Source organism: Armigeres subalbatus, chromosome 2 (genome assembly GCF_024139115.2).
Source record: "Armigeres subalbatus isolate Guangzhou_Male chromosome 2, GZ_Asu_2, whole genome shotgun sequence".
NCBI lineage: Eukaryota > Metazoa > Arthropoda > Insecta > Diptera > Culicidae > Armigeres > Armigeres subalbatus.
This window is the reverse complement of record NC_085140.1, coordinates 160,200,136-160,218,652: the sequence shown is the minus strand read 5'-3', so window position 1 is coordinate 160,218,652 and position 18,517 is coordinate 160,200,136. Positions and strand designations below refer to the sequence as shown.

The following is an 18,517-nucleotide window of genomic DNA, read 5'->3' as shown; positions in this document are numbered from 1 at the left end:
AGATCGCTTCCTAATCTTGATATTAATCGTTAATTTATCGTTATCGCCGATGAAGTTGATTGTGTTCAACGTAATCGCTTGCTGCGATAAAGATGAATCAATTCAATTATTGTCGGAGTTCGATATTTTAACGATAATGGGGTTAATAGATTACGCGACTAAAGTTGGTATACAATTTTGACAGAAGCCGAAAATTGGAACATCACGAAGTGTACACAACCTCGCTGTAGAACGAAGATGTGTAGGAAACAGGCGCCAAATAGATGTTGCTGATCTTGTACTGTAGATACTTGTTTGATTAATAGAGAGCTGTAGCGGCTGGAAAAGTATCAGTCAGTAGCCTTCCATTGAATGGTATTGGTGAATCTAATATTTTTGTGAAGGTGTTCTATTAACTATCTCCGACATTTTCATGTCTGTTCCCCTCTACTAAGAACCCCTCTACACAAAGAACCTTGGCTCCGTATACATGCCTAAGCCTAATATATAATAAACAAACATGGAAAAAAGTCATGTCTGATGGGAGGTATAAAAATATGATATGAGTTTATCTCCTAAGTTGGGTTTCGCGTTACACTGTTTGCGAACCGGAAATGAAGCAGTATTTTTTGTCCCGGGTATCCCGGGATTTTCGGGATTTCAAAAATAATATCCCGGGAATCGGGAAATCCCGAATTTTCCTAAATCCCGGGATTTTTTGTCCCGGGATGTCCCGGGATGGAAACTACTCGGAAGCCTCCTTTCAAGAGGCTCGGTAGCCTCCTTTCAAGGACTCGGAAGCCTTCTTTCAAGAGGTTCGGAAGCCTCCTTTCAAGAGGCTCGGAAGCCTCCTTTCAAGAGGCTCGGAAGCCTCCTTTCAAGAGGCTCGGAAGCCTCCTTTCAAGAGGCTCAGAAGCCTCCTTTCAAGAGGCTCGGAAGCCTCCTTTCAAGAGGCTCAGAGCCTTTTCAAGAGGCTCAGAGCCTCCTTTCAAGAGGCCTGGAAGCCTCCTTTCAAGAGGCCTCAAGCCTCCTTTCAAGAGGCTCGAAAGCCTCCTTTCCAGAGGCTCGGAAGCCTCCTTTCAAGAGGCTTGGAAGCCTCCTTTCAAGAGGCTTGGAAGAGTCCTTCCAAGAGGCTCAGAATCCTCCTTTCAAGAGGCTCGGAAGCCTCCTTTCAAGAGGCTCGGAAGCCTTCTTTCAAGAGGCTCGGAAGCCTCCTTTCAAGAGGGATGGAAGCCTCCATTCAAAATGCTATGAAGCCAAATTCCAAGTGGCTCGGAGAAAAATACGTAATTTTAAGAAGCGTGGAAGCCTGCTTTCAAGAGTTTCGTAAGCCTTCTTTTAAAGGCTCGGAAAAGTCCTCAAAGCTTTATAGGAAGCTTGACGTATAAACTTAATTTGAATTGTAAGCTTCACGGAATAGCGAAATCTTCAAACAACTTTTTGGTGAGCCATACACCCAATTAGTTTTCTTGTCATATATCTTAAGTGATGCCTACGTTAATTTACAGCAAACATAGGGGGTACCTCAATGGAGGTCAATGCTCCAAAGGGTACCTCTCATGAAAAAAGTTTGAGAACCGCTGTCTTAGGATGATGGTCTTACAAACAAATGATTGTCTGTCCGTGAGTGCGTATGTGCATGTATGTGTGTGCACAAAAAACCGTAAAAAACATTAGTCAACTTTTCATACAGTAATCCTTATCCAATTTTCTCGCAACAAGTTTCAATGCAGCACAAGTTAAACAGAAATAGTTGCAGCAACTTGATTGTGACTAAATCTGCCCTATTACCTTTTTTGATTTTTTGCTGGTTTTATAACACTCTTGAAGAGTAAATTATGGACTTCGAGAGCGTTATAAAACTTGAAAAAAAATTTTGGTTGGTCACATATGAGTGCGGTAATCTATTTCGACATTTCTTTCGTTCTTCAGCAGCTCAGGAAATCAGAACAACACAAAACCAACAATAGAGCACTCCGACTATGGATTGGTCAGGCTGTCATCGATAATTGCCTGCTCTACGGCCTGGAACTCACCTGCTTATCTCACAGTAACCTCATAGATACTTTGTCGCCGACCTTCGATCAGTACAATCGAGCCGTTTCTGGGTTACTATTATCCACACCAGGCCAGGCATTTTACCTTTCTACCATCGTGTGCTGGCGACAATCTGCAAAGCCGCCTCATTCGCCGCAACCACGTCTGGAGATCATAGGATCCTTCTCCTTGTCGAAGGGAACAGGAATCTGCACAGGACGGTCGACGTAGATCTCCTCCCAATCGCACGAGTTCTAGCATGGAGAGAGGAGCTGGCATATCTCTACAGCCATAATAAACAGCTCCATAGCTTAAAACTTCCGCGGATGTGATAACTCAGAGGCGATCAAGAGTTCGATGGCCGAACTTTTATATGGAGAGTAAAGGAGCCACAAACACATGTTCGAATGGTCGGTTTCGGGCCGTGGAGTCGGGATTGGAGTCACAGGGACAAACCTGACAGTTTCGGACAGCCTCCCGTAATTACACAAATACACAACAAATGCAGTTTGGGGCTAATAACATCTTCAATGTGTAAGAACTGGTGACGCAAAAATAAGCAATACCAGCGCCGGCCGTGTCCAAATACAAGTCAATTAAAGAAAAGGTAGGAAAATGTCGTGGTGATACTCACTTTGATAGAAGCCGACGAGTCATCTCCACTTCCACGAGAAATCACTGGGATGTTGGATATATGGGGTAGGGAGTGTGGCAAAATTTCGATGACCGGCCGATCGTTTTGCTTTCCGCACAAAGCAGAACTAAATTTTGATGACCGGCTGATCGCTCTGCCTACTAGAGAAACACGACGTGTACTCGGACAGCCACCCGAGATTTTTTACCTAATTTCTTGAAAAGTTGCTTCTGTGGCATACAGTTTAGCCTTAAACGTCAATATTCGAGTCTTGCAACTATCTGCAGGGTAACATTAATTATGTTTTATTTCTGAGACTGCTGTTGGTAGCGGGGACTAATACGACGAATTATTAATTACCACAACTTAATTACCAGCTAGAAAATCGGATTAAGCTAGGGCTCTGTGTGGTAGATCTTACACCGTAACACACTTCGTCAAAGTGATCTACCGTGTTACGGAGTCACTTACCGTCGTCCCTGGTCCTTGTTGACAGTGTTGTGTTGAATCATTCTCAGACGACAATGATTGCAATCTTTGTTTGAAAAAATTTCAAGTGAAAACAGTAGACAAGTTATTGCCGGCGATAACTTCTCGAATGATTGCAACATTTTATAATCAAACGATAATAAATTTAGAAGTAGGTATCCTTCAAAATTAAACCTTATCAATACCAGCTAAATGATAACCATCCCGTTGAATCTACTGTTTGGCGTTTCGGTTTCGTGGTAGAAATGATAATATGTTAAAAAAAGAACGGTAAATGTTTCAAATCAAGCTGCGATTTCAAAAGATTCTTACTCGCTGACAAGTTTTCATCATTTGATAACACTGGATGAAAACATCAAGGTTTTTGTTTGTTTTCGCGATGCTCATGGGTTGCATTTGTAGTTCTCGACCTCTAAAATCGACTGGTGACTGGCGTTAGTTGATTGATTGGGAAAATTACGAGATTATTTGGTTACAAAGTAGAAAGAGGATCGTCGTTTTAATGGCTTTGAAATCAAGGATGTTAACGATCATTCAGTAATTCGCGTTCGATCATTTAGTAGTTTGTTCATAACACATTCCAGAAGCTGAATTTCAAAATATGTTGTATGGTGGACTTCTAGTGCGAAGGTTTTTCTACAACTCTGCCTAATGGTTCGTTGTTTGAATTCCACTAGTAACGGAGTTATAGCTATAGTTTCAGTAACTTAGACTAAATGATAACAAAATTCCAATCATTTAGTTTAAGTTACTATAACTAGCGCTCTAACTCCGTTATTAGTTGAATTTCAATATCGAACCATTAGGCAAAGTTTTAGAAAAACCTTCGCACTAGAAGTCCACCATACAACATGATTTGAAATTCAGCTTCTGGAATGTGTTATTGACAAACTACTAAATGATCGAACGCAAATTACTGAATGATCGTTAACATCCTTGTTTGAAATTATTGGCTATTATCAAACTTTTATGCCCCCCGATCCTTAAACGATTGCATTTACCATTTTAATAATCCTTCTAAATTTTTGAATGTAATTTGATTGTGCACACGTCATTTAAAGTTTGTATGGAAATATTTGTGTAAATCGACCCTTATGTAAAATACCATTCCGTGGGGCGAAATAATCAACACATATGACAACAGAGAATACTTCTTGAGCTGAAAGCCAGTTGTTGTTGCGAAGTGATTTGCCATTTGGAAGCAAAGTTATGAAGAAAACAAAAATGCTCATTACTGATATTGATATTATTCTTTTACGTCTTAAATTAGATTGCTTATGGATTTCCCATCAGATCGTTTCACAACAAATAGGGGAAGAGGCCCCAAAACGCCCCCCCGAGGCAAAACGCCTTTTGTGGTTTCCCTCATATTTACCGTCATTAAGATGACCGTAACAAAACTAGATCTGAAATTATGTAGGTTAGGCGAAAAAAGTTTCAAAATAGTGCATGGGATGGTCGGAAAAATCAAAAATTTCCGCATTTTGAAGAAACATCTAACATTTTGGCGAGGCAAAACGCCTTAGTGGCAATAACCTACAATGTACTTGCGTCTCCACGTACTATCCATACCAGAATGCTGATTCGCCGACGCGTGGTGCTTTGTTCCCTAGGAGCTGCCAGCTAAAAGGCGTTTTGCCTCATGAGTTTTCCAACAACAGAATATCACCACTTTTTTGAAATGTGAATATTATCAATATGATTGAGATTTTTGACAATTTTTGAATGGCACCAACTAGCTATATTGTTTAACTGTTGCGTGAGGTAGAAACACCCATGAAAATCGTTATAGCTAAGGCATAGAAGCAGTCTACGCTTAGCTAGGGCATATTGCCCCTCCTTCCCCTACGACCTGTTTCTTGGTAAATTTTCTACGTTGACGATGTACTCATATGCTCTTAGAGCTTGATGTGAAGCGTTGGGGGACGGTTTTCCAACTGTACGTGCTCACTCAAATTAGATCCAGAATAGCTCAAAATTTAGAAGGATTTTTTAAAATAGCAAATGCAATCGTTCAAGCAACGGGGGACAAAAAAATCAAAATATGAATCACTCTAATGTTTATTCAATGCAAGTACAAATACCAAGTTAGCACAATAATCTAAGTTATTACAATATTGGTATGTCCCCATGAGTGTTTATTTCAGGCAAAATGAGCCTCCCAGGGGAAACGCTAGGCAAGGACCAAAATAAGGATATCAAAAACTGTTCAGCAGCAAACAAGCATAACAGCATACACCCGAAAAACAAATCTCACAATTATTGTATAAAACATTGGCATTCACAGTTTTGCAAGGGTTCGATACAAGAAATGTAAGTATTAAAATAGTACAAAATAGTGTTGTATTGAAATTGTATTGTACATATTGAAATCTTCCGCAATTGAACATGCTAAAATTTTATACAGTTTCTGTAAGGTTCTTATGCAGAACTGTATTAAAACCTGACATTCGCTGATTGGGGTATGGAGACGCATTTACATTTACATTTGGGCAATGTATCATTTTGTGACTAAACTTTGTATGCAAATTTCAGCTCATCCGTTTAATTGGATAAATGAACAAGTATGCATGCATTTGTACGGCAACTTGCATTAAGAGAAACCCAATCCTAATTACATGTTGGGAAGTATATGTTCTTGATTATAATGTCGAATACTGAGATCAGGAAATCATTAGAATCCTGATTTAAAAACGACAGTTTTCATGGCGTCTTTGAAGCGATTTATACAATTCTTTCGCGGTTGTCTTATCCACCACATATAGTTTCTTGTAGTTTGCTAGTTTGTTCTGTTTCTAGCGATGCTAATTTTTTTTTGTCAACTACCACTGGTATCAAACCGAAATAAATCCACGACCATTGAAGTCCCTAGAGTTCTTGTGCATAATTTCCAGTTTAAGTTGGCGACCGGAGCTCGTGTGGGATATTGTTTGTCGAATTAATTCACTGTTGGTAGAAGGTGTAGAATGATTTATTACACAAGAGATGGAGTTAATGTTGGTCAAACAGCTTGACCGTGTGTACACTGCATTAGGAGGCAGATAATGTTGTTTTACATCTGAACTTACGCCCTCGACGTATAGCCTGATACGATACGAGCATGTATTTGTAGTCGTATTGTTACACGACTTTTTGTACAGCCTCGTGCGATCGTAGCTCCACTCCTTGGATGCGATCAACCAGGATAGCAGCAACAACTAATTGGGTGTCACACTTGATTCGGCGCTTACGTTTTGTATACACTATAATGCCATGATCTCTAGGGCCAACCGGCAGCTCGGGATTATTTTCAAAATAACCAAAGAATTTTGTGACCCGCTCTGCCTTCGATCTCTTTTCTGTGTCAATATTCAAATGCCGTTGTATGGTGCCAGTATCGAAGAAGTTCAACAGAAATGGGTCAGAGAATTTCAACAGAAATTCTTCAGATTTGCCTTACGTGGCTTCAATGACGTGATCCTTTTAATTTTCCACCATATGGAGATTGCTGTAGACTTCTGGGAATTAAGACAGTTGAGCAAAGAAGGAAATGCTCACAAACTGTATTCGTTGCAAAAATATCGTAAGGAGAGACTGATTCGTCAGCTATCTTACCTCAGCTGGGCCTATATGCTCCTCGGAGCGTGTCCTTCGACAACGAGACTTCCTAAGACTTGCTGCAATCTTCAAACATAGACTTCAAGTCAGTCGACATGAACCAGAATGGGAGTGAATGTCCATACACCAAAATAGTGGAGAATTTTCCTACCTTTGCTTTTTTCTTCAACTGCCTCGGACTTCATTAATGATGCAATTACAAGACGAGACTCGATGAATCAGACGAACTACATGGACTACGCTCTTCCTAGGATAAATATTTTATTACGTACGTCAAATGTTTTGTCTTGTTTTATTTTGTCCTATATTTTAATGATGTTGAAAAGATATGGAGTTTTTACGCCATGGGAGGTCATTAAGGACAATCCTCATGGAATCCAAAGCTAAATGTACTCGCGTTTTTGAAGGCACAACACTCAATACGGAAGCAACGCACAACTGTCATTTTTATTAATTCAGCTTTGCTGCGTCGCAGCATGATGGGTGGAAAACTAGAAAGACAGCTGTGCGTGGCTTCTGTTTTGGATGGGGTGCTCTTGAAAACGCGAGTGCTTTTTGTTTTGGATTCCGTGAGAATTGTCCTTAAGACTGTGCAGTCCGATGAAGTAAATAATAAATAATGAAACAATAAAGAAACAATTTATAAAACATAGTTAATGACATTGTTAACATGTTTTCACTGAATCTAATGAATAGTTCCGTTGATTCAGCTGAATTCTCAATCAAAGAACGATAACTGGCAGAAAGGTTGAAAATCCACAACGTGTAACTTTTCTATCGAATTAAAAGCGATTGCGACACATCAAGCTCGGGAACCTTCCATACCTTGTATTACACAGAAGTACCGTTGTGCAAGTGCCGCCAACTTATTTTTTGCTTAGTTTTTGTGGTACCATCCGCCCATCCAGCAGCCAGCGCAGAGAAAAACCAAATGTGGGCGTGGGGAAACAGATGTCCAACCGAGAATCACAGCGCGTTGTTACCGGTGAGACAGATGCATGGCAGCACAATTGAATAAGCACATGCATGAAATGAATTTTAAATTATATCAACGTGAAATACGTTGCTTGAATTATTAAATTAACAGCGAAGAATTACTCACTTTGTCACTTTGTACGTTGTACGTTGGTGCTGTTACACATACCAAACGGGAGTGAGAATGGATCCTAATTTAAACTACATTTTTCGTGGGAAACATCCGAGTAGGGCAAAGTCAGCATGGCTCTTTTGTTTAAATTACAATTACAATGTTGATGATAATCAAAGGAATATGTATAAGAGCAAGTAAGTTTAACTTCACACCCTATTAAAGTCATATTTTCTTAACTACTGCATAAAATTAATCCAAAAATTCTGAATCACGATTAAATATGACATCAAAAGATGTAACGTATTCCGTTACGCTGATTGTGCCTACATTTTGAATTAATTTGAGTTGTTACTTTTCGTTGAGAAACCACACGAAAAAAAATTGCAATTTGCATATGCTTGAGCATTTGTTTCATTCACTTTGGTAATTCAGGCGAATCGTTCCTGAATACTCACTTCATAATCTGCGATTTGAGCTTATATGATGTAAGGTATGACATTAATGTGGAGGCGATATACGTACAAGTAGTTTCATGTAGCATCAAATACCTTCATGTGCTGACAATCTAAGTTCTAAATCAAAGAATCACTTCGTATTTACATGTTCCATTCAATATTTACATACCCTTGAACATGGTCTATTTTGGGATTGGAAATGTATGCAAGGATTATTCAAATCGCAATTAGCTTGAATCTGCCAAGACACAACCAAAAAGTTCTCCAAAGCCATGCCTAATCCTATGAATAATGTTTCACCCTCTCATCTGTCAAAATCAGCGCCTTTCACAAAACACAGTTTCAACACCCACCGAAAAATCATCCACCCAGCACTTGATGGAGCTTTGCATTTCAACCGTGAATCATCTCTTATTCTCGAGCTCCGGTCCTGCCAACCAACCCACTGTGTCCCGATGGGGACATTCCCAGCTCAGACTCACCGATGGTTCACCATTCGAATTGTGCATCCTACACACCCCGTCGACTTGAGCGACACAGTTTTATCTAATACCTAATACCGTGCCAGCGACCAGCAACGACAACGAATCTAGGAGTGCCAGCCTGGCCAAGATTTTCCCTTTAGCTCCATCCAAACAGACGCGGCCAACCAAGGGGGCAGGAAGGATACAGAAACAGGATTAATTGCGGGTAATAAATTAGAACGATACACACCAATTGACACGCCTCCCAGAAGCAAGCAGCCGGTCGGTCGTCGACGTCGTAGCAGAGCTTCCGTACAACCGTCGGACAGCCGTGAATTAGACAGACTTCTATTCGCCGCCAGTGGCGACTGACTACAGTGTGAAAGAAGGACGATCTCGACAAGGATAAAACCTCCGGCAAAAACTGAAAGTATGTGTATTAGAGACACGGAGAAGGCAGAGATTTTCCGATAGTCTTCCCTTAACGAACCTCCGCCGGGAGGAGTGGGACCGGTGCTGCACAGAGTGGGCGACGAACGAACCAACAACATTGGCAAGTGAGTTTATTAAGGCCACTGGTGAAGAGTGGGTGGATCTCGGTATCCAGCCCTACCTCAATAAAACATCTGGGCAAGCATGGCCGGCGAATGCTCTGGAAAAGTTGCTGAGAATAATTGCTCTACTGGCGCGCATCTACTATTGAGTTCCCCAGATTTGGAGTGCGGAAATGTTCGCTATCGGTGCTAATGCAATGTAATGCGGTGAAATGTGCGAAGCACATGGAACGCCCTCAGTTGGATTTGATCGACTGTTAAATAGACGTTCCAATGTGTGCATGGTGGTAATTAGGAATTTTGCGCTTTTTTATACATTGCGAGAAGCACCGAAATGTTGAAACCAAGTTCAAACATAAATAACACGTCCGCTGTTCTGCTGATTGAATTTAATTAAAGAAAAATAATGGTGCAAATCAGCTAATCCGTCCAGAAATTGTTCTGTGGAAAACCAAAAATCAATGCACAATATGTATTATAAGATCGCTTTTCCAATAATAGTTTTCAAAAAAAAATTGATTGTTACCACCCTAGTAAAAGCATGAGAAAATCATAGATTTTAAACATTTAAACAACGTCCTATAGGAGAAAATGTTGTACACCATTCCATCATCCCAGGAACCTCATAGATAACGGACCAAAATCGTGACAGCTAACAACCCGCACCGAGCCTGTATTGCCGACCGAAACAATGCACGATTAATCATTGTTCGTGCGATGAAATTGCTGCGAAATTGTTTTTCATGGTACATTTGGTAGCAGCTTGGTAGCTCTCTGGGTGTTTCGTTCAATCGCAATCGTTCGATTCTTCGCCAAGGCGCGCTGCTGAAGAATGATGACGGTGACGACGACGACGACGACGAAGACAACTGTCACAGATGGCTTTGTTCCGACTGCTGACTGACAAGCACGATAAGGGCAAACACATGTGACCTGCCCTGCTCCATAGTTGCCTATCACTAAGGCCGTGTGCTTTGTGTCGCGTTTTGGCTGCACATACGCAGATACGTCGACTCCTAGCTGCGGGAAACTCGGTGGTTGTGCCGTAGGGCAGAACTGAGGCCTTATGCTAGGAATATTGATCTTCCTATATTAAGCCAGTACACGCATCATTGAGCATTACTCGTGAATCAAGTTGGGCTTATCGGGATAAGAATTTTCGGGGGAAGGAATCGTACCAAAGAACAATGCAGTGCATAATCCAGGAGCCGGAAATTGAACGATTAGCAAATGAACTTTCAACGAAATTGGATCTTTGTGGAAAGTTCATTGTCAGTTTTAAGGGTATGTGATATTACGAACTTCTTTTCAATTTTTGCTAAACACGTAGTCCAGAAAATGAAACAAACAATTGTTTCTAGATTATGTAAATTGCTTATTTTTGAGTTTTAAAACAATCTATGAGGCTGACAATAACAAGCAGAGCAACTTGATTCACATTTGAAGTAAAATTAATCAGGAAGCGCAAATTGTGAAATGATGATAATTTTCTGGAATTTTCTGACACCTGCAATTTTCTGTTCTAATTGACAGGGCATCCATAACATATCAGAAGATGGCCAATGTTACTCAGTTACTAAGTACTTCGTTGGACACATCGCATTGCTTTGAAAAATGTTGATGCTTCAAAATTGATCGAACTCTTTTTTTATTAGGGTCATCATAAATAGGAAAGAGTTGAAAGTTGATTTACCAAACTTATCACTTATTAGGACCTAAGTAACATTTTCATGAATTAATTTGAATATTGCAATCATCAGAGCAATATGAAAGCTTTTTATTACAGTACTCAAATTAATTCATGAAAAAATTACCTTTTGAAAAGTTAAGCGAGATTTAGCCGAAAAATCATTCGATTGATTCCCTTTTAGCCAAACACATAATAGCTGAGAGTTTGACCGAACTGTCAGGCACAAATTGTTCTAGTTGAAATTTATTTAGCCGAACATGCTCTTGGGCTTAAGAAGCCATTAGACTGAACTCGTACCTATGGCTGAACGGGTCTTTTGACCGAACTAGTTATTTGCTTAGCTTGGCTTATACTAGTTTTGACTGGGATTGTTCAAACATTCTTAATGAGCAAGTCCAGTGACTCAAACGTTCAAATGATCAATAATGGCACTGTCCACGTCCTTCTTGTTAGTTAGGAAGGTATGTTACCAGGTGTCCTTTGCTGTTAGTTGGTTGGCTTTTTTTAATTTTTTATTCACTAAGTTATGCGATCGTTCCAGATTTTTCTGTACAATGAAATCATGCAATCAAAATCTTGGCACCGTCTGTAAAGCTGGAAGGAGTCACCATGTTCACATCCAACGCACGATTTGATTTTATTGATGTTGATGACTAAACATACCGAAGAGGAGTGTTCGGTTAGTACTTTGCCAACCGTTTGATGCACGGTCAATCTCTAGTAACAGTTTAAGTTTTGTAACGCTCTTGACGACCAAAATTTACTCTTCAAAAGTGTTATAAAACCAGCATAAAACCAAAATATTACTAGAAAATGGCACCTACCTATTCGTGTATATCCTTGGACAAGCCCCTGTTGAGCAACACTGCACGAAAAGGCCTCGTATTGAGGCTTAAAGAGGCTGACGATTTCATCAAGAACTCCCGTGCATCTCAACGCACCCGAACTATTCTCCGGATTGATACGGTCGAAAGATTTTTTTGAAAAACCAAATGGAAGAATTCTTGAAATTCGTTGAACTGCCACACTGGATTATCCGGCAGCAAATCCCTCCTGCTGCTGCTGCAGTAGAATGGCATCAATTTTCTCCTGCATCGTGGAAGACCGACTTGATCTTCTGAACTGGTCGATAGGGAAAGAGCTATCCCTCGATCAGCATGTCGACGTTACCATAAAATTAAAGACTATACTCGATGAAAATGAGACACATTAGTTAACTTGTAACTTTTCAACGTGTGGATAAACATTGACAGAATGTTGGCTGAAACCTTGTTAAGAATGTAATGCTTACGTTGCCAGAAGCTTATAACAATCTGCGAATTGGTTATTGGGATGGCATCAAGCAAACCCGACTGCGCCCTATAGATGAACGGTGAAATCATTCAACGAGACCCAAATGACCCAGCGGTGGCCAGGCAGCGGCAAAAACCGAAAACAAGTAATCCAGAGTAGGCAAGGAATCTGTTCAAGCGTCGTCCGAATCTTTCGATCCATGATGTTGCGAAGACAGCGGAGATTTCCATCTGGTGTGTCGAAAAAACGATGAAACGTGCCAGGTCTCCACTTCTACAGGGCCAGGAAACCACCAAACCGGAATATTCAAGAGGCTCGGAAGCCTCCTTTCAAGAGGCTCGGAAGCCTCCTTTCAAGAGGCTCGGAAGCCTCCTTTCAAGAGGCTCGGAAGCCTCCTTTCAAGAGGCTCGGAAGCCTCCTTTCAAGAGGCTCGGAAGCCTCCTTTCAAGAGGCTCGGAAGCCTCCTTTCAAGAGGCTCAGAAGCCTCCTTTCAAGAGGCTCAGCCTCCTTTCAAGAGGCCTGGAAGCCTCCTTTCAAGAGGCTCAGAGCCTCCTTTCAAGAGGCCTGGAAGCCTCCTTTCAAGAGGCTCAGAAGCCTCCTTTCAAGAGGCTCAGAGCCTCCTTTCAAGAGGCCTGGAAGCCTCCTTTCAAGAGGCCTCAGAAGCCTCCTTTCAAGAGGCCTCGGAAGCCTCCTTTCAAGAGGCTCAGCCTCCTTTCAAGAGGCTCAGAAGCCTCCTTTCAAGAGGCTCAGGAAGCCTCCTTTCAAGAGGCTCAAGCCTCCTTTCAAGAGGCTCAGCCTCCTTTCAAGAGGCTCAGAAGCCTCCTTTCAAGAGGCTCAGCCTCCTTCAAGAGGCTCTGAAGCCTCAGCCTCCTTTCAAGAGGCCTCAGCCTCCTTTCAAGAGGCTCAGAAGCCTCCTTTCAAGAGGCCTCAGAGCCTCCTTTCAAGAGGCTCAGCCTCCTTTCAAGAGGCTCAGAAGCCTCCTTTCAAGAGGCCTGGAAGCCTCCTTTCAAGAGGCTCAGAAGCCTCCTTTCAAGAGAGGCTCAGAAGCCTCCTTTCAAGAGGCTCAGAAGCCTCCTTTCAAGAGGCTCAGAGCCTCCTTTCAAGAGGCTCAGAAGCCTCCTTTCAAGAGGCCTGGAAGCCTCCTTTCAAGAGGCTCAGAAGCCTCCTTTCAAGAGGCTCAGAAGCCTCCTTTCAAGAGGCCTCAGAGCCTCCTTTCAAGAGGCTCGAGTCTCCTTTCAAGAGGCTCAGAGTCTCCTTTCAAGAGGCTCGGAAGTCTCCTTTCAAGAGGCTCGGTAGCCTCCTTTCAAGAGGCTCGGTAGCCGCCTTTCAAGAGGCTCGGTAGCCTCCTTTCAAGAGGCTTGGTAGCCTCCTTTCAAGAGGCTTGGTAGCCTCCTTTCAAGAGGCTCGGAAGCCTCCTTTCAAGAGGCTCGGTAGCCTCCTTTCAAGAGGCTCGGGAGCCTCCTTTCAAGAGGCCTCAGTAGCCTCCTTGCAAGAGGCTCGGTAGCCTCCTTTCAAGGGGCTCGGTAGCCTCCTTTCAAGAGGCTCGGTAGCCTCCTTTCAAGAGGCTCGGAAGCCTCCTTTCAAGAGGCTCGGAAGCCTCCTTTCAAGAGGCTCGGAAGCCTCCTTTCAAGAGGCTCAGGCCTCCTTTCAAGAGGCTCAGAAGCCTCCTTTCAAGAGGCTCAGCCTCCTTTCAAGAGGCTCAGAGCCTCCTTCAAGAGGCTCAGAAGCCTCCTTTCAAGAGGCTCAGAAGCCTCCTTTCAAGAGGCTCAGAGCCTCCTTTCAAGAGGCTCAGAAGCCTCCTTTCAAGAGGCTCAGGCCTCCTTTCAAGAGGCCTCAGAAGCCTCCTTTCAAGAGGCCTCAAGCCTCCCTTTCAAGAGGCTCAGAGCCTCCTTTCAAGAGGCTCAGCCTCCTTTCAAGAGGCCCGGAAGCCTCCTTTCAAGAGGCTCAGAAGCCTCCTTTCAAGAGGCCTGGAAGCCTCCTTTCAAGAGGCTGGAAGCCTCCTTTCAAGAGGCCTGGAAGCCTCCTTTCAAGAGGCCTGGAAGCCTCCTTTCAAGAGGCTCAAGCCTCCTTTCAAGAGGCTCAGAAGCCTCCTTTCAAGAGGCCTGGAAGCCTTTTTTCAAGAGGCTCAGAAGCCTCCTTTCAAGAGGCTCGGAAGCCTCCTTTCAAGAGGCTCGGAAGCCTCCTTTCAAGAGGCTCGGAAGCCTCCTTTCAAGAGGCTCGGAAGCCTCTTTTAAAGAAGCTCGGAAGCTTCCTTTCAAGAGGCTCGGAAGCCTCCTTTCAAGAGGCTAGGAAGCCTCCTTTCGAGAGGCTCGGAAGCCTCCTTTCGAGAGGGTCGGAAGCCTCCTTTCGAGAGGGTCCCGAGTAGACGAAAATAGCTCATTAATATCAAATGTTGATAAGATAGCAAAATGAGATATTGACATGATTGATATAAGAGATAAAAGATCAGACGACAATATCAATATTTTGCACTAAAATAACATGAGGAGATCAAGTTATGCTATTTTTAAGAAGTGATCAATATCATGTGCCATTAGTTTGTTCTTATCCATAGCATATCTTGATATTCAAATGATATTTCGATGCAAATTTTTGATATTGTTGCCTGTTCTTTTATCTCTTATGTCAATCAAAACCATATCATGTTTTGTTATTCTGTTCATGGCTTCTTCCCGGGGTCGGAAGCCTCCTTTCGAGAGGGTCGGAAGCGGAAACGAATACGGAAGCTAATGAGGATTTTTTACCTGAGCTAACGGAAACTTCTGGAGACCCACCATTATAGAAAAAATGAAAACCAACAGAAATAGCTAAATATTAGATACTACTAAATACCCTCTATTCTATTTTTCGGCACAAGTCGGTCGGTCGGGAATCGGCTTTGTAACGTTTCGTGAATTGACATTTGGTCAAATAACAAGCCCGCATGAGCTGGATGGGAAGCCCTACAAGGATTGCGATTTGTATTATTAGTCTGTTGGATTATAACTCTTTATGTTCCGCGGGATCTGCGTAGGTGTCCCTACTTACGGGTCCGCAACCCCACTCCTCCACCTCCCTTTTGGCCCTTCATATAGATGGAATTTCGATTTGCTGTTGGGTGAAACCGCATGCAGAGCGAGACTCAAACTTGGATCTTCGTACAAATGGACATGAGCGGGGTGGGAATAGCTTCAAGCTTCTTCAAGCTGCTCATTGGACAGCACTATGGGCCCAGCACTCGTTTCATGCCACACAGGTTGACCCAGCGTTGCGCATTGACCACTTAACAAACAAAGTTGCGAATCGCATCAACCAATTTATGTCTAAGAAAGCCGACTCGTTCCGACTTGGTAGAAGTCAAAGACTATATCGCCTTGCTGATTCCTATCATAAATAAATAGTGCAAACATGTTCGGTTTACTTTTTGGAAGAGAACAATGTTCAATTTTTGCGTCGTTATTTTTTTTACGCGCTGAATAGCATTTATTTTTCTGTGTATGCTACAACAAACAACACCAATCCTTAATCTCTGAGCATAAATTGCATTTGCAACTAGTAGTACCTAGCATAGTATTTCAGATATCATTCTACATTTATGTACGAAATTTTGTTTAATTTCGTCATTAACCTATCTGCATTTTTTGTATTTAATTCAATTTTAAACCGACATCTTACTCAAACTTCCAAAAATATAACAGGCTAAGTCTAATTCTATTTTTCTTTTCTTTACTTTCAGGTGAGCAATCTTGCAGAAGTATTTTGGAAATGCTACATTGTGAAATAAATGCAGGTAGGAGTTTCATCAATGGCACAAATATAAATGATTATACCCAATCCATACTGGGTTAGATTTTATAAGTTAAAATCATTCACTATACATTTTATACTGATATTGATACATATATACTGATACATTCCTCTACCAATGGTATTTAACTTATGTTCATACAAGTATTCGTATTATGCGTGTTAATTGTAGTTGAAAAAACAAAATCATTTTGAATTTTCTTAAATAAATTACATAGCTGATGATAATTCAGAAATATCACATGCATGGACAGATATGAATAAATGTTCACGTTCCTCAATGGACAAAGTACCTATGATTTATTACAATCCCGGCCATATAAGTAATCCATCCATAATTATTCTTTCCTTCGTATTCTGGAGCAAACAGATCACTTTTCTTGTTGAACCAACTATCGAATTGATTGGAAATCGATTGCCCTAAAATTCGATTCACCCAAGACTTCAAACTAGCTCAGCAATGAGAGCCACTTGAATAGTTTCAATTAATTTCCATCTAATTGCAATTTTGATTCTATTGTCTTACCTGCTACTACTTCTCTGCCCGATGCCAGTGTACGTCTGACTGACTGATCACAGTCCCAGAAGTGGCTCCCCGTCTGAACCGGGCGGCGGGAGTGGAATAGAAAACTTCCACCCGGAGTACCTTCCCTGAACCGCAACCGAGCGGACAATACCGGGGAAATTTCTCATGCTTCATTAACTACCAACACACGAAGAACCGAATCGAATCGGGCTCTTGAGCATTGATTGTAGGGAATTGTGCAAGAAAGCAGGGGCAATTTTTGCATGTGCAATCGGATCGTCGCTTCACCGGCAGATCCGACAAGCAACCGCATCTTCTGATAAGTTATATTATCTGTTTTAATGAATTTGTTTAAGTATCATTATCTAAGCTTGCCATTCCGTTTCGATAGACTGAAATGTTTGTTTGAAAACATGGTCCCACATGGACCGGCAAACGTTGGCAGATCGTTACAGTTATCACCACAATAGTAGGAGCAGTGGTTTAAATTTTATACAAAATATATGACTTAGAAAGGGTGGGATGCGAAAAATGCAAATTTTTGTTTGTTCTTCCTACTGTTATACTATGCTTAAAAAAGAGTTCTTAAAAATTCCCTAGTACCTGGTATCCCTATTAATGGGATGCTTTGCAGGCGTTCTACATCCACACAATACGTAAATTCACTGCACTACCATGGTGTTCTTCCGCACTCCAATTGCCTCAATTTGATAGTGGAGAGGCACATCACGGACTGTGCATCCCCCAGTGGACGTGTCTGGCGCACAGCAATACTATCAGCAGCTTGCCATTGTCGAACGGAACAGGTCATAGATGGTAAGCTCTCTGAAAATGAACTAAGCTAAACACGAATGTAGCTTGATACTCGATGCAATCATTCACCGGTAGATACGTACTTAGGTTTGCAGCAAGGAACTTTCTATGTATAACAATACCTGGGTGAGCACTTCAACAGCACTGGGAGTCGCTTCGGATGCGTCTATGCTGTTCGGTCAGTTGATGAGCACCCAATCATATCAGATTTCAATAGCATTTCTGCATAGTTAGGTGAAATAAGCGAGATTTAACTATCGACTGTTGTAACTTTCTCCTGTGTGCAAACTTTACATATTCTCAGATGTGGGATGAATGGCAGAGGGCAAAGAAGGGAAGGGATGGTGAGATGTTTCCGTTTAAGGGGTTACACTCTCCAATCAGATCTCAATTATTACGGCCTACCAATGTCAAGTTAGAAACCTGCCTTATTGATTCAGCCAATGAGTTCTCATTAGAGAGTCTTCCTAATGTTCCGTGGTCCTATATGAGAATTGTATGTTTGGGATACCTGGGTGAACGACATTGAGAAGAATATTGTTCCATCTGGCCACAAGAAAAAAAGTGGACTACTAGTAAGCAATAAGTTTCAATGTTATAGTACTAATAGAGATTTTAATTTTGAATGAATTTAGAATTTAGAATTTAGAATTTAGATTTTAGCATCGTTGCAGCTTCTTTGTTGAAAAGCAGAAGAATGCTGCTAAGGAAATCTTCTGTATTCAACGCATTATTGTAGGGCAATGCAGTCCTAATAATTTGACGTAGCTCCATTTCATTTACTCTGAGAGAGAACACTCCCTGAAAAAAAATGTAACTCCAGAGCTGAATTTTCAAACAAAATGGTCATGTTTGAGAATCAATATCTCTATTACTGGCTATTAGATTGAGCACATATTTTGCCTCCCAGCCAGGGCCGAATTTATCCGGAAGGGGGCCTTGATTATTGATGTTTATGGTTTTCCAAGCCGAGACTAAATAAGTATAGTATATTAGAAAGCATTACTTTCTAGGTTGAATTTCATATCTTTGAAGATATTAGTCTTCATCATTTTTTTCCAAAGGAAAAAAATGGCAAATTTCGCATGTCATGTCGGTTTTTCAAATTGC

At 41.6% G+C, this 18,517-nt stretch overlaps 2 protein-coding genes across 2 annotated transcripts in view; one reads left to right on the top strand and one right to left on the bottom strand.

Annotated features, from left to right (window-relative positions):
- Positions 1 to 16,653, bottom strand: part of LOC134215384 (pupal cuticle protein Edg-78E-like) — a 34,270-nt gene extending 17,617 nt beyond the window's left edge. The window contains exon 1 of the mRNA XM_062694587.1: positions 16,595 to 16,653. The gene's annotated coding sequence lies outside the window, so the exon portion shown is untranslated. The remainder of the gene's footprint in view (positions 1 to 16,594) is intronic.
- Positions 1 to 18,517, top strand: part of LOC134211097 (Krueppel-like factor luna) — a 994,395-nt gene that overhangs the window by 805,996 nt on the left and 169,882 nt on the right. The gene's annotated exons all lie outside the window — the stretch shown is intronic.